Below are 27,505 nucleotides of genomic sequence, written 5' to 3'. Positions count from 1 at the left end.
ACACAGTACTGGGTCCCAAGTAGTAATCCAAAATGTGAGAAACACCACCAGAGCCACCTGACACCAAGATGATGGTGAACAAAATAGAATGTCAACAAGCTACTGTGTCCAACTAGTTACAATGCTTCTGCGACATAACCCTTGATTTGGTTTCTCTTCCCCCATTCAAATGATTCATCAGCTAGACTCTGGTCTCCTGGAGACAGCACACCTGAGTATTAATTCTCAGGCAGAAATGACATACAAGCAAGTATAATGATAACCTGACTTCAGGGAGACTGTAACTGAAAAAGTCTCAAATAGAAACTTTTTGCCCTGGAGGGTAACACAACTTGGAATAAGAAGTGTATTTAAATGTGTTTATGTGTTCAGCACTGGTCATTTCTGTAGGGCCAGAAAGGGAGCAGGTTTTTCTCATGATTCCCTTGAAGCATGAGTATGCAGCAAGTAAAAAAATCAGTGACAGATTGATCTCTGATCTATGGATATTAATTTTTAAAACCATGGATTAGATAGAGTTAAAAGAATTATTGGGACAAAAAATCAGGGCATGGCAATGAGCTTGCAACAACTAGAGAGTCCTAGATTGAGACTAAAAAGCAGAGGAATGAGCTGGCATAAAAAAAGGAAAAGTCAGGACTTTATCACTTCATCTGCAAAATGAATCAATAGGAGACAAGGCTATCCCTAGGTGTGGTGTTAGGAAGAACTTCCAGAGCCAGAGGCAAACCACTAGAGTTTGCCTGTGCTGGGGCAATGTAGAGGAGCCCCGCCTCTCCTTCCCGGGCTGGAAGCGAGGGTTAACCTGAGGCAAAGGAGGGTCTGGTGACACGGATAACACTATTCCAGGTAGAGTGCACCTAGGTAGAAAGGTACTGTGTTAAAGGTCATCTGGCCCCTCTGCCCTACCCTCAGTCCCACTCTCTAACTTGCACAGCCTACCCTTCTTGGTAATGTCCTTTCAGAAAGATCAGTTCTCAGACAACTCTCCAGATTGCTCTAAACTTCTCACTTTATCTACTACTGACCAACTTCATATATGTTTAGATGGCCTAACCAAGGACCAGACAATTTATTAAAAAAAAAAAAAAAAGCAAAGGAAATAATTTGGGTATCATCCTTTAGACCAAAACACAAAATCTTGCCTAAGATTTCCATTATTGTAACTTAAGCCAAATGTTTGCTTACATCCAAATATCATTTCTTAAAAAGTACCCGCATCGGGGCCAGCACTGCTGTGCAGTGGGTTAAGCTGCTGCCTGTGATGCCAGCATCCCACATGGATGCTGGATTGTATTCCAGCTGCTCCACTTCCAACCCAGTTCCCTGGTTATGACCTGGGAAAAGCAGAGGAAGATAGACCAAGTGCTTGGGCCTCTGGCACCCACAGGGAGACCTGGATGAATCTCTTGGCTTCTGGCTTCACCACGGGCCAGCCCAGGGCCACTGTAGCCATCTGGGGTGTGAATCAGCATATAGAAGATCAGTCTCTTTCTCTCCATCTCTCCCTCTCTCTCTTTAAGTCTTGCAAATAAATATTCTTTCTAAAAAAGTACTCACATCACATCTGTCACTTATGGGAAATGGTGAAGGTGATGTGCTATCTGCAGATACTGTACAAGCATGCTTCTGCATGGAGTGAGCCTTAGAGTTTACAGCTCTCCAACACGACTGGAATCACACACACTTGCAGTATTAACGACCACACCAGCACCCAGTACAGGCCAAAGGGGGCAGGGCTATGGCAAGCAGGGAGAGCCAGGGTATTCCTGCTTAAAAGCTGGAGAGTGGGGGCCAGCGCTGTGGCGTAGCGGGTAAAGCCACTGCCTGCAGTGCCGGTATCCCATATGGGTGCCAGTTAGAATCCCGGCTCCATTTTCGATCCAGCTCTCTGCTATGGGCTGGAAAAGCAACAGAAGATGGTCCAAGTCCTTGGGCCCCTGCACCTGCATGGAAGACCAGGGAAGAAGCTCTTGGCTTCTGGCTTCAGATAGGCACAGCTCTGGCGGTTGCGGTCATCTGGAGAGTGAACCAGTGGATGGAAGACACCACCCCCACCCCCCACCCCCGCCTCTGCCTCTCTGTAACTCTGCCTTTCAAATAAATAAATAAATCTTAAAAAAAATCTAGAGAGTGGGCATAGGTCAAGGAATGGGGAAAAGAAAATGCTCCCCCAGAGCAGAGTTGGAAGCGAGCTGTACACACACTCCAGAGGGGCGGAGATGTTGAGTGGGCCTGAGGAATGGCTCACGTCCTACTTTCCAATTTCATTAAGCAGCCATGTAATTGGCTGGCATGTGTTAACACTCTGCCGCACCAGAAAACCAGGTCGGCAATGAGCTCAAAAGCACATTAAAAAGCACATGTGGACCCTCTGTAGATATCTGTTCAATGAACTGATTCTAAGCAAGGCATCAGGGAAGATGTCACACAAGTGGCATCTGGCCAAGCTGTTAAGGATCTGACCTGGGGGAAAGCCTGGCAGGAAGAATGTTGATGGGACTCTCAAGAGCTAAAGGCACAGTGCGAGAAGAGACATGCAAGCATGACAGGATGCAGTGGAAAGAAGGCAGGGTACCACAGCACACAGCTACTTTGTGGATCCACCTCTTCCCTTGTGGACCACCATCCCAGACCAAGGGCTGTCTGTGGACTCCAGCTGCCTTTCAGGCATCCACACTGGTCCCCTCCAACCCACCCCCACCCTGGAGAGTTTCCTTTAAGCCTCCCAAACTGATGGCACCTGAAGCCTTGTACCCCTTTCTCTTCGGACACAATCCACAATCCCTCCCCTGCTGAGAGGCCCCTCTAAGCCCTGGTCCACATTTGCTTCCCCAGCCCTACTTCCACCCTCCCTCCTGCTCACTGTCCTCATTGTCCCCTACAACTACTTCCACCTTCTCCAGTGTGCCCTGATCTGCATATCCTGCTCCCCGCTCACTTTTCTCCTGCCTGTGTGGGAGACCCACACTCAAAGAGGGCATGCTCCAGGGACATCTTCCCTGACTCCTCCCCAAAAGCCCAGGGCTGGATCAGGTCCCTCCACCCAGGCTCTCACTCTGGTTCCCAAATACTCGCTCTTCATCACATGATTAACATCTAAGTCCTTGAGGGCACAAGCTAGGCCTTTCTGGGGCTCATTACTTACTTGTGGGGTGAACAGTCTGCCAGGTCCTGTGGCTGGAAAGCAGCAGGGGATAAAACAGGGAGGCCGTGGAAAGCTAGAAGTGCCCTCACCTTTACCCTGCAGGTGCCGGAGAGAAGACAGCAGCACCCTGCCTGTGGTGGCTGTCCCATAGGTACCAGCAAGAATGGCTGACTCAGCTTTCGCAGCCTTCGTCAGAGGCAGTAGACAGAAACTCAAGGTCAGCTTTCCACTATCCTGAGTGGAAACCTTCAGAGCAGGAGTGCTGCACCATTTCCCAGCAGCAAAAGCTACGCAGCTGCAACATCATTTGGTTCCTTAGAAGCTCAGTCTGTCCAGCCGCTCACCGCACCTGCCCACTTCAAGGATGGGTTCGTTTCCCATTCCCCCTTTTACTTTCAACTGCTTCTCTCCACAGGATCCCCTTTTCTGCTGACAAATCACCTCCAGCCTCCCCAACCTAAAAATCCTTCTCTGAACCCTGTTCTCAAATCTCATCTAATCTCAAGATCTCACAAAAAAGCAGCAAATATCAACAGCCCCCCTTTTTCACCTTCTAGTTCCACTTCCAGGATTAAGGCAAAATGAGTCAAATTTACCTGCTATGACACATCTGAGACTGAGAGACAAGATATTAAAACAACACTCTTGCTAAAATGAATGGATGAGCCTGCAAGAAACTCTGAGGTCAGGAATGTGCCAGGAATGAGTCATTAAAAAGAAGCTGCCAAAGACAATCAGCAAATATTTGCAATCTACTCATCCAACAAGGGATTAATAGCAAGAATATGTAAGGAACACGAATAGTTCAACAGCAAAAAACAAGTAATCTGATGAAAAAAAAAAGAGCAGAGGATCTGAACAGACGTTTCTCAAAGAAGACAAGTGCAGAACAAGTATATAAAAACCCGCTCAACATCATGAACCACCAGGGAAAGGCAGATCAGAACCATAGTGAGGTATCATCTCATTCCAGTTAAAATAGGTATTACCAAAAAGGCAAAAAATAACAAATGCTGGAGAGGTTGGGGAGAAAGAGATGTTTTTATACACTATTGGAGGGAATGTAAACTAGTGTTCCACTATGGAACACAGTATGGAGATTCCTCAAAAACAAAACAAAACAAAAACAAAAGCTAGAAATAGAACTGCAATCCAGATAGGATCCAGAGGGATTCAAATCAGTCTGTAGAAGAGATATCTTCACACCCCTGTTTACTGTAGCCAAAATAAAGAACAAACCAAGGTGCCCACCAACAGATGAATGGGTTAAAAAATATTTATACATACACAATGGTATATTATTCAGTCATAAAAAAGAATGAAATCATCATCTGCAGCAACACAGGACAGGATGCTGTGTCGAGTGAAATAAGCCTGACACAGAACACAGACACTGCATGTTCTCCCGCATCCATGGGAAGCCAAAGAAACTGATCTCATAGAAATAGCAGGATAGTGGTCACTGAAGACTGAAAGGGGTAGGGGGTGGGGATAGAAGGAAGATGGATAAAGAGGTACCAGAATATAGGGAGAAGAATGAGTTATATTGTTCTATGGCATAGTAGAGTGACTAATTTGCAACAATTTAGTAATATATCACAAAACAACTTAAAGAGTTTAAAGGTTTTCCGATCCAACATGGGAAGCAAGATACACAGCAGACTTATAGAATGGTGGATGTCCTAAACAGCACTCTGGCCTCAGAATCAGCCCTTGGGGCATTTGGATCTGGCTAAAAAGCCCATGAGAGTATTTCAGGCATGGAAAGCCAAGACACTCTGACAAAAAAAAAAAAAAAAAAAAAATGACCTAAATGAAAGATCTCTGCGAGTGAGATCCTAGTGGAAAGAACAGGTCATCAAAGAAGGAGGTACCTTTCTCCTGAAGGGAGGAGAGAACTTCCACTTTGACTACGACCTTGTCTAAATATGATCAGAGTCGGAGAACTCAAAAGGCTTCCATAGCCTTGGCAACTCCTGACAAGAGCCTAGGGTGATTACTGATGCCATAAACAAGAGTGTTAATTTGTTAAGTCAACAACAGGAGTCACTGTGCACTTACTCCTCATACAGGATCTCTGTCCTCAATGTGTTGTACATTGTGATTTAATGCTATAACTAGTACTCAAACAGTATTTTTCTTTGTGTTTCTATGTGGGTGCAAACTGTTGAAATCTTTACTTAATATATGCTAAACTGATCTTCTGTATATAAAGAGAATTGAAAATGAATCTTGATATGAATGGAAGGGGAGAAGGAGCGGGAGAGGGGAGGGTTGCAGGTGGGCGGGGAGTTACGGGGGGGGGAAGACACTGTAATCCATAAGCTGTACTTTGGAAATTTATATTCATTAAATAAAAGTTAAAAAAAAAAGAGTTTAAAAGTTCTCAATTTAAAGAAATGCTAATTACCCTTAGTTGATCATCCCACACTGGACACATCCATCAGATTATCACATTGTACTGCGTAAGTATATGCAACTATTATGTGTCAAAATTTTTTTCAAAAAAGGAAGATGCCACACACTCTTGACACTATACTGTCCAATACAACAGACACAGGCCACGTGTAATTATTTAAATTCATTAAATCAGTTGCATTAACCATTTTTTAAGTATTCAATAGCTACATGTAGCTAGTATCTACTATCTCAGTGGCAGAAAAACATCAGTATCTTAAAATGTAGTAGCTTGACTGTACCAGCACCTGATTCAGGTAGCACAGAACCTGAGGTTATAAATATCCTGAGAGAATTCCCTAGAACAAAATAAAGGGGCGACCAATGCTATTAACTTTTACTCAGAGTAGACTTGACCTGATCCAAAACTTAACAAAAACAGTCAGAGGGATCCTTCTGTAATACACGGGATTAAAGTTAAGTGGTTACATGGAACAGGATGAAGATGTAGGACATGACACCCCAAGTTTTTGTTTAAACAAGGCTATGTCCAAAATAAAGAATAAGAATAATAAAGATGTCAAGCAACACTGAACAAAAAATAATTTTTAAAATTTCTTACTTATTTGAGAGGCAAAATGACAGAATTCTCATCTTTTGGTTCATACCCCAAATTTCTGTAACCAGGGTTGGGATTAGGCCAGCAAAAGCTGCAGATCCTTCCCATGGGTGGCAGGCAGGAGACCAATTCCTTGAGACTTCACTGTTGTCTTCCCAGGTCTTCATTACACACCTTAATCTATTCATTTACTCTTTTCCACTTTGGACTTCTGTCTGTAAAATTAACCACTACAGTCCCACCCAAGCAACCAGTATTATGAGGCATGAATTTACTTTCAAGTATTATTCTTCCTAAATGGGTACCCCAGAAATATTTCACTTGCTAAAAAGACCAAAGTCAGTCCACCCAATGAAGTTCAAATGTTAATGTGACATACATGTATCTTGCAGCATAAATCAAGAAATTTACTCAGAAGGAAACAGGAGGCAATGGCCACTGAAGGAAGAAAGGTAAAAGAAAAAGACACCCTAATAGCTAGGTAGAAGTTTAACCATTCTTTAAAAACACAATAAAAAGGATCTATTCATATAGAGAATTTCAGAGTACAGTCCAGTCACCCCAAGGTTCCTGGACCCTGTCAGGAGTTCTGTGAGATCAAAGTTATCTTATAATCCTCTTAAGGTACTTTTTCCTTCTCCTCTCTCTCATTATTGTCAAGTTTTCCAGAGTCTACATGCTATATGATATTTCAACAGAATGACTACAGAGACAGGTAAAAAGATCCAGCTGTTTTTCACTAAGCCAGAGACCTAAAATACTAGCAAATGTCAAGCACTGTCTGTCATCACTAAATCACTATGTTTTGGTAAGCATATATCTCATAAACAAATGAGCTATTTAAACAATCCTGTAATGCATTTATTATTTTAAATATTAATAATTATTTAGAAATTCTTTTAAAATAATTTAAAATGAAATTCTAGTAAGGTAAATATCATCCAGCATCTCTGAGGTTCTCACTAACTTTTTAGTTTGAGACCAAACAGTTTGAGAGCTGTTGCACTAAGAACTCTATAAGGTTTTATCTTTAAAAAGACATTATACACTGAGCTTCTCAGCTTAAAGGCAAATATACCACATTAAAGTACTGCAAGAAGTTCATGGAATATAAAATTAAAAATTAAGTTTATTTTGGTGCAAAAAAATTTGAAGCTCCCATGCATATGAGGAATCTTTGCGAAAAGTTCATGTAAAATGCATACCACAAAAAAAGCTACGTATGTATTTCAAACTTTTTTCCTTATATTTTAATTTTAATTTTCCCACAAACCTTTGAAGTATCATATACCTGGAAAAAAAAAAAGGAATGTTTAGGGGCCTATGCTGTGTGTGGCACAGCAGGTTAAGCCGCTGCCTGCAGTGCCAGCATACCACATGGCCACTGGTTTGAGTCCTGGCTGCTCCTCTTCCAATCTGGCTCTCTGCTATGGCCTAGGAAGTCTGTGGAGGACAGCCCAAGTCTTTGGGCCCCTGTGCCTGCATGGGAGGCCCGGTAGAGGCTCCTGGCTCCCAGCTTTGGGTTGGCCCAGCTCTGGCTGTGGCAGCCTTTTAAGGGGTGAGCCAGCAGATAGATGACTTCTCTCTCTCTCGGCCTCTGCCTCTCTGTAATTTCTTTCAAATAAATAAATAAATCTTAAAAAAAAAAAAAAGGAATGTTTATACTCAACATTAGCAGTTAAACCTGGAGTACACAATTTTAAACAATGAACAGATATTCCAAAGCCTCAGTTAGTTAAAATGGGCTTTTCTGAAACTGCTAACAAAAATGAATAAAATAAAAAAAATAATAATTATCATTAGAAGTAACCTATGAAGTAATTAAGTTCGTTCTGGCTCCCTACTAACTCATTAAATCATATATAGTGTGGCAGTAAGAGAAATTCAACACAACCAGCCAAACAGGGGTGAGCTGATTTTCACATTACAGTGTGGGCATCAAGCTGAGTATCCTATAGCCCTAGAATGACACTAACCTTCAGTTCAAATGAGGATACTACTCCTGGAAACTTACTCACCACAGACTCAAATTCGAAATCATAAATAACAAGAGAAGCCAGTTTCCTGTGACTAAGTCACATTAGACACTACCGAATGTAAATGCCATGCATTCAATTATTAACCTCTCCCTAAATGCGTGAGTGTTTGTATGCACACATCTGTACACGGGGGGGCTGGGGAAGGATGAGGAAATGAATGAATGGACGAATGAGAAAAGGAAGAAAATGACAGCACCTGCCTTCAAAGTAGGAATCAGAGTGACCTTCCACTTGTCCACGCATGCCTTCCTTTCCCAGTTTGGAAGCACATTCCTTTGCCAATAGAACAGTGCCAATGACAGAGGAGATCCGTGTGCACCCTCCTGCACCTGCGGTAAGGGGACACTGAAGACACCCAAAGCTTTTACAGCAGAATTCAGAGCAATTACAACATCACTATCCCAACAGTGGACATCTTCACGCTTCTCCCTACCAAATGTTTCCCGTTTGCTTTCTTAGTTTGGAAAATATTACAGAGGAAAGTCTGAAAGACAGGTAGATTGTCTCACAAGGGAAAACAACTTGACGAGAAGGAAGAAAACCTGACTACAGGAGAGCACACAGCTCCAAAGTTAACCACGGGCACGGAAGAACGAGACGGTCACCATTTCCTCCTGCGTCGGACAGCTCAGTTGTGCTGCACTCAGCTTATGCTTTCAGGATACTAACGGGCTCTGTCTTACACCAATAACAACATGGCGATTTAACAGATACATCTTATTTCAGCCAATCAGAGAGCCAAGGGAAGGGAGAACAGAAAGTCAACACAGAATAAATGGGATCTCTTGCTTCCATCTTACTTCCCCTTTCAGAGAATGAAATGTAAGTAACAATAGTTATAATTAAACAGGCTTTCATTTGTGGCTTGTTGAAGTCATTACTTTATTAGTCATACTTCATAACTTTATAAAGATTTCCAATGTTTAAATTATATTCAAGGGCCAGCACTGTGGCACAGTGGATTAATGCCTGCAATACCAGCATCCTATATGGGTTCCAGTTCCAGTCCCAGCTGCTCCACTTCCGATCCAGCTCCCTGCACCTGGGAAAGGATAGGAAGATGGCCCAAATGCTTGGGCTTCTGCCATCCATGTGCAAGACCCAAATGGACCCCTGGTTCCTGGTTTTTACCTGGCCCAGCTCTGGCAGTTGTAGCAATTTGGACAGTGACCCAGCAGATGGGAGCTCTTAGTTTCTCTCTCTCTCTCTCTCTCTCTGTCCGCCCCCCCCCAGTAAATCTGCCTTTCAAATAAATACTTTTTAAAAATAAATTATATTCAGTACAGTATTCATTGAAAAATTGCTTTTTTCATCTGCAATCTCAAATTCCATGGTACAGAAGTGATCAGGTAGGACAGTCACCAAACAGAGATAAAATGCCAACAGACAGGTGCAGAGGCCTTGTGGTGCCACAGGCGAAAAAATCTCTAATACCAAAATATTCTCCACAGTTGCTCTAACATGGCCTCGCTCCCATTTCTCAGGAAATGAGCTGTACTTTCAATCACTACAGACAAGTTAATTACCAACTATAAAGAACTTCAGAAACCGAGAACTTTCATAGTCTTTTGTTGGGATGCTGGAGCACTGCACTCAGAGGCAGGCCTCAGAAAGCAGAGTCCCTCTGGCCATCTCTCGCCCTCCTTCCACCTGCTCCCTTCTCTCTCCTAGGGAGGTCACAGAAATTTCAATTTCTATTTTGCAACGCAGGTCATAAAAACTAAAAATAACCCTTAATCTTCTCCTGCCGCTCTGTCTCGGAGTTGGTCATGAAGCAATTCTCCGACAGTAGGTCTTAAGACTCCCATTTCAGAAGGGGCCTTGCCCCATACCCAGGAGGAGGCGAGAAGAATCTGAACCGACAGGCCTTGCTGGGTTCCCCTCCCAGTCTACTCCCTGTAGACCATCGTGCCCAATCACATTTCTCCATGGCTGTTCATGCTTCAATAAGTCTCCACAAAACCCCGAAAGAACAGGGCTCAGAGAGCCTGTGGACACCTGAACACGCTGAGGCTTATAGGAAGGTGAACAGGCAGCTGACCCCAGCTCCGTGACCCCCTCCCAGCCCTCGCCCCACTTATCTCTTCATCTGTTCATTGTGTTCTTCAAAACCTCCTTTACAATAAAGCAGTAAACGTAGGTGCAGCGTTTCCCTGTGTTCTGTGAGCCACTCTGGCAAACTGAACCCAAGGAGACTGTGAGAACGCCCACTGGTGGCCTGTCAGCCAGGAAGGAGTTCCAGAGGTGTGCATCTGAGCCTGGTGTCTGCAGTGGGGGCACACCACGGGACCTGCCGTTCCCTCCAGGCAGACTGTGCTGGCACTGAGCTGATCTATGGGACACCCTGTGAGCACCTGCTGCAGAAGGGGCTCCCACCTCACATGCCCAGTGCCCAGCGTCTGAAGTAGTTTGTGTGATGAGACTGAATTTCAGTGGATTTTGTTGAGGTATACAGGGTTTCTCACTGGAGAAATCTAAAGAAAGGGCATAACTATTCGTGACCAATGTCACCCATCCAGCATGCCAATCCCAGCCTCAAGGGCCTGTATCTATCTACGTGCCCTCCCTCTCCCCCTACACAGGATACTTCTGAACCAGAAACTCAACAAGCCAACCACTGAATTCATCACTTTTCCCTCCTAACTGGCTGTTCCTCTGACTCCATTATTTCTGTTACTAGCCCCATCACTTCCCCAGGAATCCAGCCCTGGAAGCAGGCTAGACTTTTCCCCCTACACTGGACAGCAGGCCCGTTAGCTTTCAGGTCTGTTCTTGGCTCTGCAATTTTGGTCACCCATCCCCAACACATCATCCTCTTCGGTCTTGGCCCTCTGCCCTCCCACCAGACACATTACTACTTAACACTGATGCTCCAGTCGGTCTGAGATGTCCTTTCTGTCTGCTCCCACTGCAATCTACACCTCCCTAGGCCTCATCGCTGCATTGCTAAGGTCTGTTCATGTTGGCAGTGTCCTCCACCAGACTCCAAGTTGCAGCAGTTCCAGTGGGGACCATCAATCTTGTTCACCAGCTGTGGTACAGACTGCTGGTTGCTGCTCAGACTCCTGACATAGTAGCATGGCTTTTAGCTGCACACAGCTTTTGAAAATCAAGATAAGGAGTCACAGTGAGGTGCAGTGGGTTAAGCTGCCACCTGCAGCACTGGGATCCCATATGGGCACCAGTTGGAGTTCTGGTTCCTGCACTTTTGATCCAGCTCCCTGCTAATGCACCCGGAAAAGCAGCAGAAGATGGCCCAAGTGCTTGAGCCCTTGCCACCCGCATGGGAATTCCACCCACCTGGATCGGAGTTCCAGGTTCCTGCCTTGGGCCTGGCTCAGCCATGGTGGTTGTGGCCATTTGGGGAGTGAAGCAGCAGACAGAAGGTCTCTCTCTAACTCTGCCTTTCAAATAAGTAAAATGAATCTTTTAAAAGAGAGATGAGATTTCCCAGCCTCTTGGAGCTTTATTTAAAAATTTTTTTAATTTTTTTTTTTTATTTGACAGATAGAGTTAGACAGTGAGAGAGAGACAGGGAGAAAGGTCTTCCTTCTGTTGGTTCACCCCCCAAATCATTGCCACAGCCGGTGCTGTGCTGATCTGAAGCCAGGATGTGTGGCCTCTTGGAGCCACACATTTAAGTTCTGACCAAAAAGATGCAAATAAAACTGTGCAGGGAAAATTTCTATGAATGCCCCTAAGATAACACACCATTTATGCTTCTGCTTTGTCTCTTCCATCCTCCTGCCTAGAAGATGGGGGGGGGGGGGGAATCACACTCTTAGGTCTTATGTACAGTGAGTTAGAAGGAGCTTGGCGGGGTTCCATCAGCTCTGGATGACCTTTCACGAGAGATGCATTTCTCCTTTGTTTTGAAATCCCAAAATTGGAGCCATTATAATTTTGGGATCCCATGCAGCTGAATCTAATAGCAACATATATAACCATATTGGCAGTATCAATAATTATCTGTTGGCTCAAGTACACACCTCATCTTCCTTATTGGATTATAATCTTTATCTTGCTAATTGGACCAGTACATGTCTCCATAGGATCTACCTTTCTCAGCAGAGAATAGCACACAGAAATGCTCAACAGTATGAGTATGAGTGACCAATGAAGTAATGGTCATGTGGCTACTAAAACAGATACACCCTGTCCAAACTTTAAGATCTATTTTAGCCTGGGCACCATGTTGCTGCCAACCAAAATCAAGTTTAAAAATATTTAAGGGGCCATAGCTGTGGCATAGTAGGTTAAGCCTCCGCCTGCGGCACCAGTATCCCATATGGCCACCAGTTCATGTCCCGGCTACTCCTCTTCCGATCCAGCTCTCTGCTTATGGCCTGGGAAAGCAGTAGAAGATGGTCTAAGTGTTTGGGCCCCTGTACCCACGTGGGAGACCTGGAAGAAGCTCCTGGCTCCTGGCTTCCATCTGGCCCAGCTCAGGCCATTGCAGTCATCTGGAGAGTGAACCAGCAGATAGAAGATCTCTCTCTCTCTCTCTTTTTCTCTCTCTCTCTCTCCCTCCCTCCCTCTCAATTCTGCATTTCAAATAAATAAAAATTTAAATATTATCATGAAATAGCTGGGTTCCTATACACCAGAGTCTATTTCTTCTGGGCACAGGCATCGTCTTCCAGAAAGCTTAACAAGGTATATGCAAATAAGAAAGGCCCTTAAAAAAAAAAAAAAAACAGCACGTGTAACCTCCACTCTGAACAGGTAGGAGGTCTAACCATTTGCATGGTCTGAAAGTTGTTGCTGTTTTACTCCCCTGGCCTGGGAAACCTGCCTGCTGGAGTCCCCTTGCCCAGGTAGGCTCCTCATTGCTGAAGTGTTCCCAGGCCAGGGAGGCATGCTCAGTTTCATACAATCACTAGCACAGGTTACAGAACTGAATTCTATGTGAAAGGTACTTATGCATTTATGTTATATTCATGCAAATAACAGCTAGATACACTGCGTGCCAGACAGTAAGTAAGCATGCTCCAGACACTTTGCAAAGCACTATACAGGAAGAACCTCCTTTAATGCTTAGGAATCAAGAAAAGGAAAGCATGGGTCATCCTGATTTAAGAGTGAGGAAACTGAGGTATCTACAGGTTAGGTGTGAGGACCAAGGCCAAACAGCCAGCAAGCGGTGGGAACGTCCAGTTCACATGGAGAGGACCAAAGGTAGGGTGTGAGGGTTTGAGTTTGAGGAAGAGAGCCTCCTCAGTGAGGATTTTGTTTTGCTTTTGTGTTGCTGTGGTGTTGCTGAGGGACAAGTGATGAGGAAGCCACTGAAACTCGAGCCCCGCAGAGCATGGATGGAAGCTGGCAAGGCACACTCGCGTAATGCCAGCCTGGTGTGTTCAGGGTGAAAGGTGCTTGCGTGCCCCTTGCCTGCCTCATGGCACTGGATCATGGGAATAAATGAAGCTTTCAAAGTAGCTGCAATGATCCTATAAACATTCCAGAACACCACTCTACTCTGTCAATAGAGTAGGGACCAGAACACAGAGAGGACAGAAAGGCATAGGGAGAAACTGTAGTAATCCAGGATGTATGGCAGTATTTTGTGGAAAACAGAAATTAAAAGTTTATTTTGGAAAAAAAAAAAAAAAACCTGAAATCCTTGAATATTTTTCTCCTAAGATGCATTTCCATTAACTTTCTTAAGTCTTCTTATATGTATGAAATTCAGAACTTTTTGCACCTTATAATGATCTTTTATTGTAATTTGAAATTTCTATTTATTTTATTTCAAAGGTAGAGAAACAGAGAGAGAAGACAGAGATCCTTCATCTACTAGTTCACTCTCTAAATGTTCACAACAGCCCAGGCTGAAGACAGGTGCCTAAAACTTAATCCACATCTCCCATGTGGGTGGCAGGGATCTGACTACTTAAGCCATCACTTGCTGCCTCCCAGGGTGTACACTAGCAAGAATCAAGAGGAGAGTGGAGATTCACACCCAAGTATTCTGATATGCAATATGAGCATCCCAAAGAGTGGCTTAATCCACTATGCCACAATGCCCACCCCAAACATCTTTTAAATTCCATTTTTCCAAAATTTTTTTGACGCAACAACATACTGGAAGGACTGGAACCATGGGGTTAGGGTGCCTAGGAAGGAGTGGCTCAGAGGGACTGAAAGGAACCTGAACAAGTAATACATGATGACTAACAGCTGGAGGGAGTAGTGTAGAAGGCAGATGATGAGAAAAGGACCCAAGCACTGCTTCCATCCAGCTTGACAGCTTGGACAAACTGGTGGACACTAGTACACCTGACCATGCTGGCCAATAGAAGAGGTTTGTTGGAGGCATCCATACCAACTAAGCTGATGAGAAGTTATGAAGTTATGCCTCTGGAGTGCAGAAGAAAGGGGTGGTTAGACATAATATCTGAGATGGACAATGGATAGACCAGTGGATACTGAAGTCCATGGGCAAGTAACCCTCCAGTGAGATTTGGTCTTCTAACAGTAATTCACAAGGATGATCTAAATCTTGAACTTTGAAAGGCCTTTTCAAATATGCCAGTCCCTTTTCTCAAACAGATGATGAATTTTATACCACTGCTCAATGCAAAACACCTATCGTGCTGTCAGTGAGGTCATGGCCAACCTCCTTTAGGGTTACTGAGCCCATTCCAAACCCTGTCACTCCTTGCAAAGTGAGCTGGTATGAAAATAAAACCACTACCGTATTTACAGCATTTTCCTAGGGACAAGGAAACCCTGAGATATTGTTGTCTTTTGGGGGCTTTTGGGAGAAGCTCCATCTATTTCACAGAGCAACTACCTTCTTGGGTGAAGCATACTTGCAGAGAAAACAGACAAGGGCCAAGGCAGATAATGCACATCAAGATACTACGCATGCCTTTCACTGTTCCCTTTGAGATTTAATTTAAAGAGGCTGGGCACTACTTCAATCATATTTTAAACACATAAAGCAACAGACTGCAATTACAAATAGCTGGAAGACACATATTCACGAGACTCCTAAGCAACATTTTCTTCTATGGGCAGTCAATTATAATTCTTATTTGATTGCAGTCACTTAACTGATGTGATTACTTGAATATTCAAAATAAATTATCATGTTCTCCAAACTAATTTATGCAAAACTTACAAAGGCAGTGCTACAGCCCGAGTTGAGCACAGAGAAACAACTGATATAGTTAGCAACCCCCAAAGAGAAAATGTCTTCAAAGATTTTAATTCAAACTTGTGTACCATAAATAAGGCATGGAACATGAAAACATATCTTTTATTAAGCTCAATCTAAACACCCACATTTTGTAACTGTTGTTTGGGTGTGGGAGTGAATGAAGAGAGGGAGAAGGCAGTGTTGAACTGTGTAAAAGAGAGGAGAAAAGCCTGTTATAATGTGGCATTCTTTTTCAAAAAGCAAATACAGGTAATCATGTATTCATCTCTTCTATATATAAGACTGTGTCTAAAGCAAACAGTTGTTTCATCACCTGGTCAGGCTCCATGTTAATGTATAAGCCATCCTGTGAATTCTGATTCTCTTGTTTAGGAATTATGGTACTCCTAGCCATCAGACCTAGGGACCCACACCCAGAAAGAAAACTCAGTTCTGAAAGAGTCTAAGAACCCCCATAACTGAAGGTGATGGGCAATATCTGTACAGCCTACAGATACAGACAGCAGCCCCACACGATGGGGCTTGTATAAGAATAATCTACAGGGCTGGCACATAGGGTAGCAGGTAAAAGCTGCCGCCTGTAGTGCTGGCATCCCACATGGGCGCTGGTTCAAGTCCCGGCTGTTCCACTTCCAATCCAGCTCTCTGCTATGGCCTGGGAAAGCAGTAGAAGATGGCTCAAGTCCTTGAGCCCCTGCACCCGCGTGGGAGACCTGGAGAAAGCTCCTGGTTCCTGGCTTCGGATCGGTGCAGTTCTGGCCATTGCGGCCAATTGGGGAGTAAACCAGCACACGGAAGACCTCGCTCTCTGTGTGTGTGTGTGTAACTCTGACTTTCAAATAAATAAATAAAATCTATTTTAAAAAAAGAATCTACTTGGTATCTTCAAAATACACATGACTTCCATCTTCACCCAAGGTTCCAAAAGGCAATCTGGAGGAGGCAGCCCCCTAGAGGATTTAGGCACCCTTCCTTCCCAATCCACACCTCTTTGGTCTTACACAGCCTGTACACCTGGATGGGGCAGGGGCTGGCTAAGAACAGCAAGGCTAGGTTCTCTCAACCAGGCACATTACACCAATTAAGAGACTGAGCTTCTGCACACTGATTTCTCACCCCATTATCTATAGAGCTCTTCTGTTTACACTTCTGATGACTCCTCCAAAAGAAAAATCTTGAGTTCAGAATTTCTAAAAACAATTGGGACCAGTGCTGTAGCACAGCAGGTTAACACCCTGGCCTGAAGTGCTGGCATCCCATATGGGCGCCAGTTCAAGACCCAGCTGCTTCACTTCCAATCCAGCTCTCTGTTATGGCCTGGGAAAGCAGTGAAAGATGGCTCAAGTCCTTGAGCCCCTGCACCTGCGTGGGAGACCTGGAAAAAGCTCCTGGTTCCTGGCTTTGGATTGGTGCAGCTTTAGCCATTGTGGCCAACTGGGGAGTGAATCAGCAGATGGAAGACCTCTCTCTCTCTCTCTCTCCCTCTCTCCCTCTCTCCCTCTCCCTCTCTCTTCCTCTCTGTGTGTGTAACTCTGACTTTCAAATAAATAAATAAATCTTAAAAAAAAAAAGAATTTCTAAAAACAAATCTGCAGAGTATTCTACTGCTCGGATGTTGCAAAACTCAAGACATTTATCCCACTGACTCCCAATCTTCTGCTATTATAAAAAAATGCCTTAATAAACATCCTATCCAATGGATCTTTTACCATGTGAATCAAATTAAGTGATGGCTCTACTTACCTTTCACTTAAACCACTAGTGGTTCTAACATCCTGCAGTATTCACACAGGCACTTTCACTTCCAAGTTCTAGACAGGACCTGAAGTCTTGAGGATGCACCTGAGCCCAGACAGCCCAAAGTGACAGAGCTGGAACTCCACAGTGTGTTGTGGCTGCTAATCCAAAAGGCATCATCTTTAACCTACTTTCTACAGTTTCCTCACTAAAGGCAGCACAGTAGATGCCCTTTGATTTCATATCAGATGCATAACAAATATTCAGAAATTGTCAGAAGCAAACTCAAATTTTCACAGAGGTGCATTATCAGCTAACAAATACAGCAAACAGAGGTGTCAACAACTTCTGCAAATATGAATGTAATTTATTTCTTCTGCCAAAGACTGAAGCAGAGGGACCCTGAACACCGTCCCTGGGGACATATAACCCACTGCCAAACTCCCAGGGAAGCAAATGAACAATTATTGAATTTGGTATCATGAGAACTATCCTTTGGGGAAGGAGAAATTCACAACAGCTCACCTTGCTGTGGCTTTTGCCGTGCGTCAAGACACAGAGGGAACAAGTAACCTGGAGCTCAGGAACTCAGATAAAGCACATCAGCACCAGCACCTGGATGGTCAGTTCTCCAGTGTGGCTTTCATGAAGTCTGTTTAGTATTTAGTATGAGTTTATAAGAGATGGGCTCCGACAGGACCACACTGTGGACCCAGGCAACAGGGAGGGGACAAAGCGGAACATAATATCAATGAGACTCACAAGCACAGCAGGTGACAGCATTAGCAGGATAGTTCATGGAAAATGGAATTAAAAGATTAGTTTATTTGGTGCAAAAACCCCTGAAATTCATGCATAGTTTTCTCATAGTATACATTTCCATGAACTTGAACATCTGTTGCATAACTCTAAGATTTACAGCTAAAATATCACAAAATGATTACTATCCCAATCAGGGAAAGCATGACAGTCTCAGCACTAATGATTTTTTTTTTTTTGCCATTAAAAGAATTTTATTACTTACAGTTCAAAGAGGAAGGGCCACACCACACAGGCAAGGCCACACAGGGAAGTACTAGGGTCAGTTAGGGGCCAGAGGGAGTGAAGGAGTGAAACTGAGTCCCTAAACAGTGCCTTGAATGCAGGCACTAGAAACCATCAGGCTGCAGTCTGCTAGCCTCCCTCCCTTAGCTTGAAATCTAAAAGGCTGAAATAGAAACTTCCTGAGTCCTAGTCAGCATGAAGACAGCAAACAAAAAGTACAGAAGTCTAACTGAAGATATGTATGCTTGCAATCCCAAGCATACATCAGACAGAACTGGGCAGGGGAGGGGGAGAAGAGTGAGAATTTAGCCTTTCTAAAAACTCACCACGTATGAATATTTTAAATCCAGACCACACAATCTTAAAAGCCAATGCCCACAAGTCAACTAAAAATGTTCTCAGGGAAGAAGCATGGCAGCAGAGCCCCCAAGGGACCCAGAAAGTTTGGCAATGGTAACATTTATGGCTAGAAATCGGGGCTGGATGTTAGGCATTCCTATTACAGACACTCAACATTAGATCAGGTTGGTTTCTTGAACAATTCATTCTGCTAGGTCAGAACATCTTAAAGAGAAAAGCAGCAGCTGTTTGCTTTGGCAATTGTCAATTTCCAACACTAATTCTGACACAGACCTTTCTAGACCCAAATGATCTCAATTTTCATTCTCTGTTCCTGGCCAAACAGAAACAAAGGATTTGTTCTTGGCAAAGATGAAAAAAAATTTAATCTTCATTTAAAAAAAAAAAAAGAGATCAATGCCCAGGGTAGACTTTCTTATGCTTATTAGTAAGTTAGGCCAAGAAACCACAGTAGCCAGGTTCTTTTACAGGAATGGGGCACCTTCTGAAACAGTCATGCCTTCTAGTCTTCTCCCATTATTTGCATTTTAATAAACAGACAAATCTGCAAGTGCTTTATTCTAATCCTGTATCATGAGGCTATGTATATTTTAATAACTCTTACGTGAGCCAAGGTATACTGGCTAATGGAAAGATCCCAGGGGCTTTGGTTGTTACCCCTGGCTCTGCCAGCAGTTGGTTTCAGGAGCTTTTGCAATACTGGGGCTTTCCTTCTCTCACCAATGAAACTTCACTGAAAGGTGGGTATGCACATCCTGATTTCAGTAATACTAAAATGCAGAAAGGTGTCTAATTGTAAGTTGCGTGTCTTCCCAGATGTTAAAAATGTGATAAGCTGTCTGAGAATGGATAAGATGTTGTAGAAACATGGACTTGCAAAAGGGCAGCCAAAAAAGTGGCTAAGGGGCCAGTGCAGTGGTGCAGTGGGTTAGGCCACCACTTACAGCACACACAACCCATAGGGGCCCTGGGGTTCCAGTTTCAGCTGTTCCACTGCCAATCCAGCTCCTGGCTAATGTGCCTGGGAGGACAGCAGAGGATGGTCTAAGTTCTTGGGCCCCTGCACCCTCGTAGGAGACCCAGATGAAGCTCCTCTCTCCTGGCTTTAGCCTGGCCCAGCCATTGCTGTGACCATTTGGGGAGTGAACCAGGAAATGGAAGATACTTCTCTCTCTCTCTCTCTTTCTCTCTCTCCTTCCTTCACTTCCTTCCTCCCTTCCTCCAACTCTGCCTTTCAAATAAAATAAATCTTTAAAAACAAAAACAAAAAAGTGGCCAAGACAGAGTCTGACCATGAAGAGGAGAAATCTGAATTAGAGAGAAAGAGATGGCTTTTCTAGGTATCTGTCTGAGCTGTCAGGACAATTTCCATCTGCTTATAAAGCTTCCCCCTCTCCTTGCAACACCACGTTTCTTCTATACCCAGTCTTAGAGCATCCTTCCTTGTCAGCCCTGGAATCCACTGGTCTTCAGGTTCTATCCTGGACACAACCTCCTACATTTTGCTCTCTCTCCAGTCTGGGCTCATGGCTAGGTCTCTGGTCAGGCCTTACCACTGCCCCAGACACCTCTAATGGCCTCCCAGCCCCTCTCCACTCTCCTAGCCTCTGTCCACACCAATCCATCCTATATACTCTAATGAGACTCCTATTTCTGGAACGCAGCACTCATCATGCACCTGTTCTAGTTCAAAAGCTTAGTGCTATTCTGTTACCAAACACCTCAGGAGAGTGAGCAGGCTAGGGTTTCAAGACAATCTGGGCTGGGATGCTCTATGACCTTGGGCAAGTGTCTAAGCTTCTCAGAGTCTCCACTTCCTCACCTGTGAAGTACAAATGCTTCAGAACCAACTAATAACTGAGATGAATCCTCCCAGTGTTCAATTACACACTATATCAATAAAAGTTTGCTATTATTATTATAATAACTTCCACCCTATCAGCTTCAGCCAACTGGACTACTTTCTTTCTACCCAATAATTCTACACTTGCTTGCTCTTTAAATTCCCTCTGATTTAAAATGCATATGCTGCTTTCAATGTCAATTAAAATTCCTCTATGAAATAATAAGGCTGTGGCTCAGCAGGCTAAAGTCATGGCCCGTATCCAATGCGGCTACCAGTTGTTCCATTTCCAAGCTAGCTTCCTGCTAATACACCTGGGAAAGCAGTGGAGGATGATCCAGATGCTTGGGTCCCTGCACTTCCCTGGGAGACCTAGAAGAAGCTCCTAGCCCCTGGCTTCGGATTGGCCCAGTCCTGGCTGTTATGGCTACTTGAAGAGTCATCCAGCGGATGGAAGATATCTCTGTCTCTCCTTCTCTCTCTAACTCTGCCTTTCAAATAAATAAACACATATTTTTAAAAAGAGAGAGAGAAGGCTGAAGAAGCCAATGTTGATTCATTTATGTTGCATCTAGTCCAGTCATCTGTTCACAACGCTGACATTCTGGAGGTCCATATACTGGTCACTGTAGCTAACTTTCTCCTGTTCAAGCTTGCCTTCCCTGAAGGCGTTATAGCCAGTGTGACTGGGTAGGATTTAACTCCTCACTTTTCCAGCTTGAGGATAGTCCCAGGTTATCAACTTTCCACTGTTCCAGTTACTGCTTCAAGTAACCAAGGCTAAGTTAATAACTTCAAGACCAAGAAGACTCTTTGGAAGGTGGTAGAAAGGGAGGTTCCTATGTGTAATTATGTGCAGTAGAGGAGGGATGTTCAGACAATTCCTGGCAGTCATCTTGCAAAAATCAGCCTAAGGACAACTAACATCTGGGAGGACTTCTGAGAAATGGGACAAAAATCTTGCCCTGAGGACTGTACAGGACAGGTACACAACTAAGCCTATCTGAGTCAGATACTCTGTATCTGGCACCAAAAGCATTCTTACCCATTTATAAGGGCCAGGCACTCATATGTCCAACATGGAAAGCACTGCCATAAAGCTTTCCCAGAAGGAGGCTGCCAAGTGCCCCAGAAATCTGCTTCGGATTCCCTTTTGGTCCAAGATGCAGATTAATTTGGGAACTAAAAAGTTTAAAGAGGAAAATAAATCAGGAGGTCCTTTAGAATATCCAGAACTGTGTCATTTGTCTTTATACCTAACCTACCACCCACACACACTCATTAAATACATACTCAATAACTGAAAAGTCAATAAATTAATAACCATAATGAGTTCATATGGGCTAAAAAGAAGGGGAACAGACTTTAGGCGGACTTGAGATAACAAAATGATAATCTTGTATGGCTTATTAGGGCACAATGCTAGATTTCTAAGATATGGAGTAATAGGATTTGATCTATGGCACAAAGTACATTGGGCAAATGATCTAGCCCTGTGAGTATAGATGAATAAGCAGGAAACTTGCAGGAGACAAGAGCTATGTGGTATCTTCAACAAGTCTGTGGAAAACACATCATTAAAAGCTATGTACAGCACTCTGGCCTCAGAATCAGCCCTTAAGGCATTCATATCTGGCTAAAAAGCCCATGAGAGTTTCTCAGCCATGGAAAGCCAAGACACTGTGTCAAGAAAAATGACCTAAAATGAAAGATCTCTGTGAGTGAGATCCCAGCAGAAAGAACGGGCCATCAAAGAAGGGGGTATCTTTCTCTGAAGGGAGGAGAGAACTTCCACTTTGATTATGGCTTTATCTAAATAAGGTTGGAGTTTGTGAACTCAAGAGGCTTCCATAGCCTTGGCAGCTCATGACAAGAGCCTCGGGTGATAACTGACGTCATAAATAAGAGTGTCAATTGTTAAATCAACAACAGGAGTCAGTGTGCACTTGCTCCCCATGTAGGATCTCTGTCCTTAATGTGTTTGCTGTATGATGGGAATTAACGGTAAAACTAGTACTCAAACAGTACTTTATACTTTGTGTATCTGTGTGGGTGCAAACTGTTGAAATCTTTACTTAGTATAAACTAAGTTGATCTTCTGTATATAAAGATAATTGAAAATGAATCTTGATGAAGAATGGGATGGGAGGGAGTGGGAGATGGGATGGTTGAGGATGGGAGGGAAGTTATGGGGGGAAAAACCACTATAATCCAAAAGTTGTACTTTGGAAATTTATATTTATTAAATAAAAGTTTAAAAAAAAGCTATGTACAGATTTCAAAAATTTTTGGCACCAAAAAAAATCTTCTAATTCTGTTTTTTAATTAACTTTCTAAAGTACCCTCAAATGTGAATTTGGGCAAGTCACTTGGCATCTATAGCCCTCTGTTCTCAAAAAAAAAGGGGGGGGGGGGCCAGCGCCGTAGCTCACTTGGTTAATGTTCCGCCTGTGGTGCCACCATCCCACATGGGAGCCAGATTCTATCCCAGTTGCTCCTCTTCCAGTCCAGCTCTCTGGTGTGGCCTGGGAGGGCAGTGAAGGATGGCCCAAGTGCTTGGGCGCCTGCACTCACATGGGAAGCCAGGAAGAAGCATCTAGCTCCTGGCTTGGGATCGGCGCAGGGCAGGCCGTGTTGGTCATCTGGGGAGTGAACCAACGGAAGGAAGACCTTTCTCTCTGTCTCTCTCTTTCACTGTCTATAACTCTACCTGTCAAATAAATTTAAAAAAGATTAAAAAAAAAGACATAGGGGATAAAACTTCTCACAGGGATGTCATAAGGATCATATGCGGAAAGCAGTTGTCTGTATCTGCAGATTCTGCACCAAATGCTGCTGGCTGAAACATGTGAGCAACTTAGCGGTTACTCATTGATAGCTGAAGCATGGAAAGGCCAAGAGAAGTAACCAAAAAATTACAAAATTCCTCAGGGAAGGGCAAATAAGTCGACAAAGAAAAATGCAGAACTGTCTACTTAGGCACCAAAGTCACCCTCAAGGAAGGCAAACACAGTATGGCTCTGATTTTATGTAATTCAAGTTGGAAATAAGACATCCAAGGACAGGATAGTCACCTCTGGAAGCAGGAAGACAAGCAATAATTACAGAGACAGCAAAAGAACAGGTACTGAAAACAAGACACTTGTAAACATGAATCATCCAAAAATGAAGTCTCTAACCAAAAAGCAGCTCTGTTGATTGCCAAAAGAGAGAAGGAGACATTTATCAAGCCAACTTTTGGCAGACCCATGCTGGGCTCTTTCATTTCTATCATCTCTCAAAATTCATGGGGGCAGGGGTGTTCAGACAGTCATCTTGCAAAATCAGCCTAAGGACAACTAACATCTGAGAGGACTTCTGAGAAAGCAACAAGGAGCCCCCATTTATAGACAAGGAAATTGAGTTAGGGGGTGACAACACTGTCTGAAGCCAGGAAATACTTTTCTTGAAAAATGTGACCACTAAATTCGAATACGCTTTCTACTTTCCCTTCTCAGTAAAGTTCTAGCCTACACTTGGTAAAATCAGCCATCTGCAACCATCTACATTTTCCCTTTTGCCTTTGGTTAGAAACGAAAGAGAAATGAAAATGCAAAAAAAAGAGAAACAGTAGAGTAAAAGTTCCACGCAACGAGAAGTTATAATCTGGGCTAAGAATCTAAAAAGCGAAAATGAGCACCATTTCTCTTTCAAGAGCAGAGCTGTCCGGAAGAATTCCAGGCTGACTAGGAAAGTGATCCACTTGACTCCAACCACAGTTGCAAAGCTAAAGTGTTTGTCCACTGCCATCTAATGCAAAACCAGTTGGTTGCCTTTATCTATAGATGCTGCATCAAATGCTGCTTCCTGAGACGTGCAAGCAAAACAAGTGCACACCAACAGGTTACCTGCCAAGTGGTTAGGGGAATGAGTTTCAAAACCCAAGAAGCAACATTAGCTCTTCATACCACCCTATAGAGCACTTCCTGCCACGGTCCCGCTATTTAGAATAAAGAAATAAGGCTGCTCACTCCCCACAATTCCCCAGCAGCAGCTCTTGGCTCCCTAGTCCAGCTAATAAGTCATGCACAGGATTCGTCCAAGCTGGACCCGTCGCCTCCACCCCTCCTACCCTCTCCCCTCACCCTGGCCTTTTTGCAAAACCCAGCCAAATGTATTCTCCAAATTTGCAGTCCAGGAACCCGGCGGTGATCTTAACTCACAATCGTGAGAAGGGGAACTACCAAGTGCAGGAGCACGGAACGGTTGCAAGGCAGTTCGGAAAGAACAACTCGTGCTCTAGTCACTGCTGCCTGCGCCTCGAGGTTGGGGGAGGGCGGTCTCGCTAGCGTGCAAACACGAAAAAGGGCACTTTTTCTTAAAATTCGAAACACAACGCGCCCCACCGCTCGACCGGCCCAGGGCCGCTCCGGCGCTGCGCCTCCTAGCACGCCGGCCGCTCCCGCGCCCAGACTCCCTAAAAGGGCCGCCCGGTAGCCCTCCAGTCTCCGCCCTCTCTCGCCAGCCCACCGGCCATCCCTCCCCGAATACCGAGGGCTGCGGTTATCTGGTTTTAATAAAAACCGAAGAGGTCCGCGGCTAGCGGGCCTCCTCCGAGAGGCGGATGGAAGGTCCCGAAGGCTGACCGAGACGGGGAGAAGGGGGCAAGGCCGGAGCGACGGATGCCTAAGCCGACCCGCGACCCCGCACCAGGTCCCCAAACTCGCCTACGTCTCGTTTCCCCCACCCCCAAACAAGGAAGGGCGGAGGGCGCTCGCAGAACCTCTCACCCGCGAGTTCATCCCGACGGGGCGGGAGGACTCGGGCGCTCCGAGCCCCATCCGTCAGCTCCCGTCTGGGCACAGCGTCGAGTCCCCGCGGCGTCCGTCAGCCCGGCCAAGAGCCCGCGCGCGGCTGCCACCCGCCGAACAGGTGAGACAGCATCACGGCGGAGCTCCCGAGGCGCCCTCCTCGGCCTCGGAGCCGAGGGGCCGAGCCGTCCCCACGCCGGCCCGGCTGGCGGCCGCGGGGTGGAGCGCGGGCCACGCCGGCGGCTCTCGGTCCGCACCGCCGGGTCTGGGACCTAACGGCAGTTCGCCTCCCCGCTCCCCGGGCGCGCGAACGTGGTGTCATGGCGAGCGGCAGCCGCAGACGAAGTTTCCCGGAGCTGCCGGCTTACCTCCTGGCCCCAAGGGCAGCAGCAGCGACGCGGCGGCGGTAGCGGAGCGCCGGTGGCCAGCAGAGCCTGGGAGGATGTCGGAGGGAGGCGCCGCGAGCGAGGATCCGCCGCGATGGGAAGAGGAAGGCGCCGGGTATCTACAATCAGAACGTGGGCTGACCGTGACGTCACAATGGCGCGGCCGGCCAATCGGGGCGCGAAGGATTAATCAAGCGCTATGATGTCATGTGGCCCCGCAGCCAATCGTGGGGCGGTAGAACTTTCGTGATTGTAAATTCCAGGGTCCGATGCGGTGGGGAGCCGAGGCCGGGGTTGGTCCCCGCGGGTTCACGTGTCTCGGGGCGATTTTATCCCCCTTTCTTCCGAATAAGCCTGCGTGGAACCGAGAGCCTGCGCATTAGCGGCAGTGAAGTTCCCCTTGCTCTGAACTCTTTGATTCTTTTGATCCCAGCGGTGGCAGGAGTCGGTGACCGCATTTGGGCGGCGGCAGCCCGCCCTCCGAACGGCCTCCACGGTCCTGAAGGGGATGTAGGTCTTGGTTTTACCTGAAAGGGTTAAATGTCTGCGGGAGACTACTGGAGGGAAGCAACAGCAACACACACACACACACACACACACAAAACCACAAAACTTGCTGCAGCCTCAGCTCCCTTAGGACAGAGTTACCCTGTTGTTTTTCCTGGGCGTTTTTTTTTTTTTTCTTTATTTGTCACTACCAGCTCCATTTCCGCTCAAGAAGTTACTCCAAAGACTTGTAAAAGGAGGGAACGTGGTGGAGTGAGTGATGCTTTTTTCGAAGAGGCAAGTTCTGCATTTAAGACAAAAGAGGCGCAGGGCACAAGCAGAGGAGTCTTGCAGTTTTTCACCGATATTTGGACTTATCCAAATAAGGCCTTCATCCTATTTCAAGCGTCAGAAATTTAGCTTTCTCATGTCCTTCCTTCTGTATTTCTACTACACCGTGTTCATCCATCCGTCAGCCATTTAATGCAGGCAAATCTATTCTTTCACCTATTTACAGTCTAATGTTTATCATGTGCCAGTGTGTCCCAGGCACTGAGCTATTGCGTTGGATAATCTAAATGTCTTCGTCACAGATAATTGGTATTGTTGCCTATTTGCCCTTCAGCTCTGTAGACTGAATGTCTTCAGTTTACCAGACAATATATGCTAGGTGTTAGAAGTAAATAAAACGAAAATACTTCAAGGGCCCCCTCCACCTGTAAAATGACATACAGCTGGGAAAAATAATGCAGCCTGGTAAATGCTACAATAAAGTCCAAGAGTTACAGAACTTTGTTTCACTGGGCATGTGAAAAGCATAAGCTGGTGCCATAGAGATTTTGGTATCATATCTGCTTTGATCCCTCTTCCAACAGTTCAAAGCCAGGGCTGGTTCAGCTATCTGTTACCCTAAGTTCTGCCTTTCCGGGTTTAAAAGTTTCAGATTTTGTGTGGGATTCAAACAATCTCGAGTTTTATACCACAGTCAGTTGTTTGTATTGTATTCAATTGTCAGTTAAATGTTAAGCCCATGCTACTAAAATATCTGCATTTTTCTTTAATTATAGACATGTAACTTCAAGTTAATGTTAAATAGTAGATGACTTTTAATATAAAAATAAAGTTGTAATGTTTTCTTTCCATGGTGTCTTTTCCATACTCTGTGGCTAATGGCTCATAGTTGACTGATAGCATTGACCACTCTGCGTCATAGCTATCTACTGTTTTATCTCACTCAATCTCTTGGGTGCACGTACTCCATTGTTTTGGGTTGTAAATTCCGTTGGAGGTTTATCTGTAGATTTTAGTGTGGTTCCCTCGGTTATAATAGGAACTCAATAAATACATTTTGTATGAATGAATGAAGTCCCTCACCATCACCATCCTCACCCTGGTGCTTCCATTCTCAGCTCCACATTCCAACTCTCAATCGGGTGGTCAAGTCCTAGGATTATTAATTCCTCTCAAACATTAAGTTAACAAGATCATGTTCTC

At 44.8% G+C, this 27,505-nt stretch overlaps 1 protein-coding gene across 2 annotated transcripts in view; it reads right to left on the bottom strand.

The window, feature by feature from the left end:
- The window catches only part of ELOVL5 (ELOVL fatty acid elongase 5), an 83,539-nt gene extending 57,921 nt beyond the window's left edge, over positions 1-25,618 (bottom strand). The window contains exon 1 of one of the 2 annotated variants that reach the window (XM_002714509.6): positions 25,508-25,618. The gene's annotated coding sequence lies outside the window, so the exon portion shown is untranslated. Of the gene's footprint in view, positions 1-25,118; positions 25,388-25,507 lie in introns of those variants that run through there. The other variant, XM_070073990.2, reaches the window with a different exon arrangement.
- Between the last annotated feature and the right edge of the window lie 1,887 nt (positions 25,619-27,505).

Source organism: Oryctolagus cuniculus, chromosome 5 (assembly GCF_051225735.1).
Source record: "Oryctolagus cuniculus isolate XC-2025 breed Fujian yellow rabbit chromosome 5, ASM5122573v1, whole genome shotgun sequence".
Lineage (NCBI taxonomy): Eukaryota > Metazoa > Chordata > Mammalia > Lagomorpha > Leporidae > Oryctolagus > Oryctolagus cuniculus.
The sequence above is the reverse complement of the archived record's forward strand: the minus strand, read 5'-3'. Positions and strand labels throughout refer to the sequence as shown.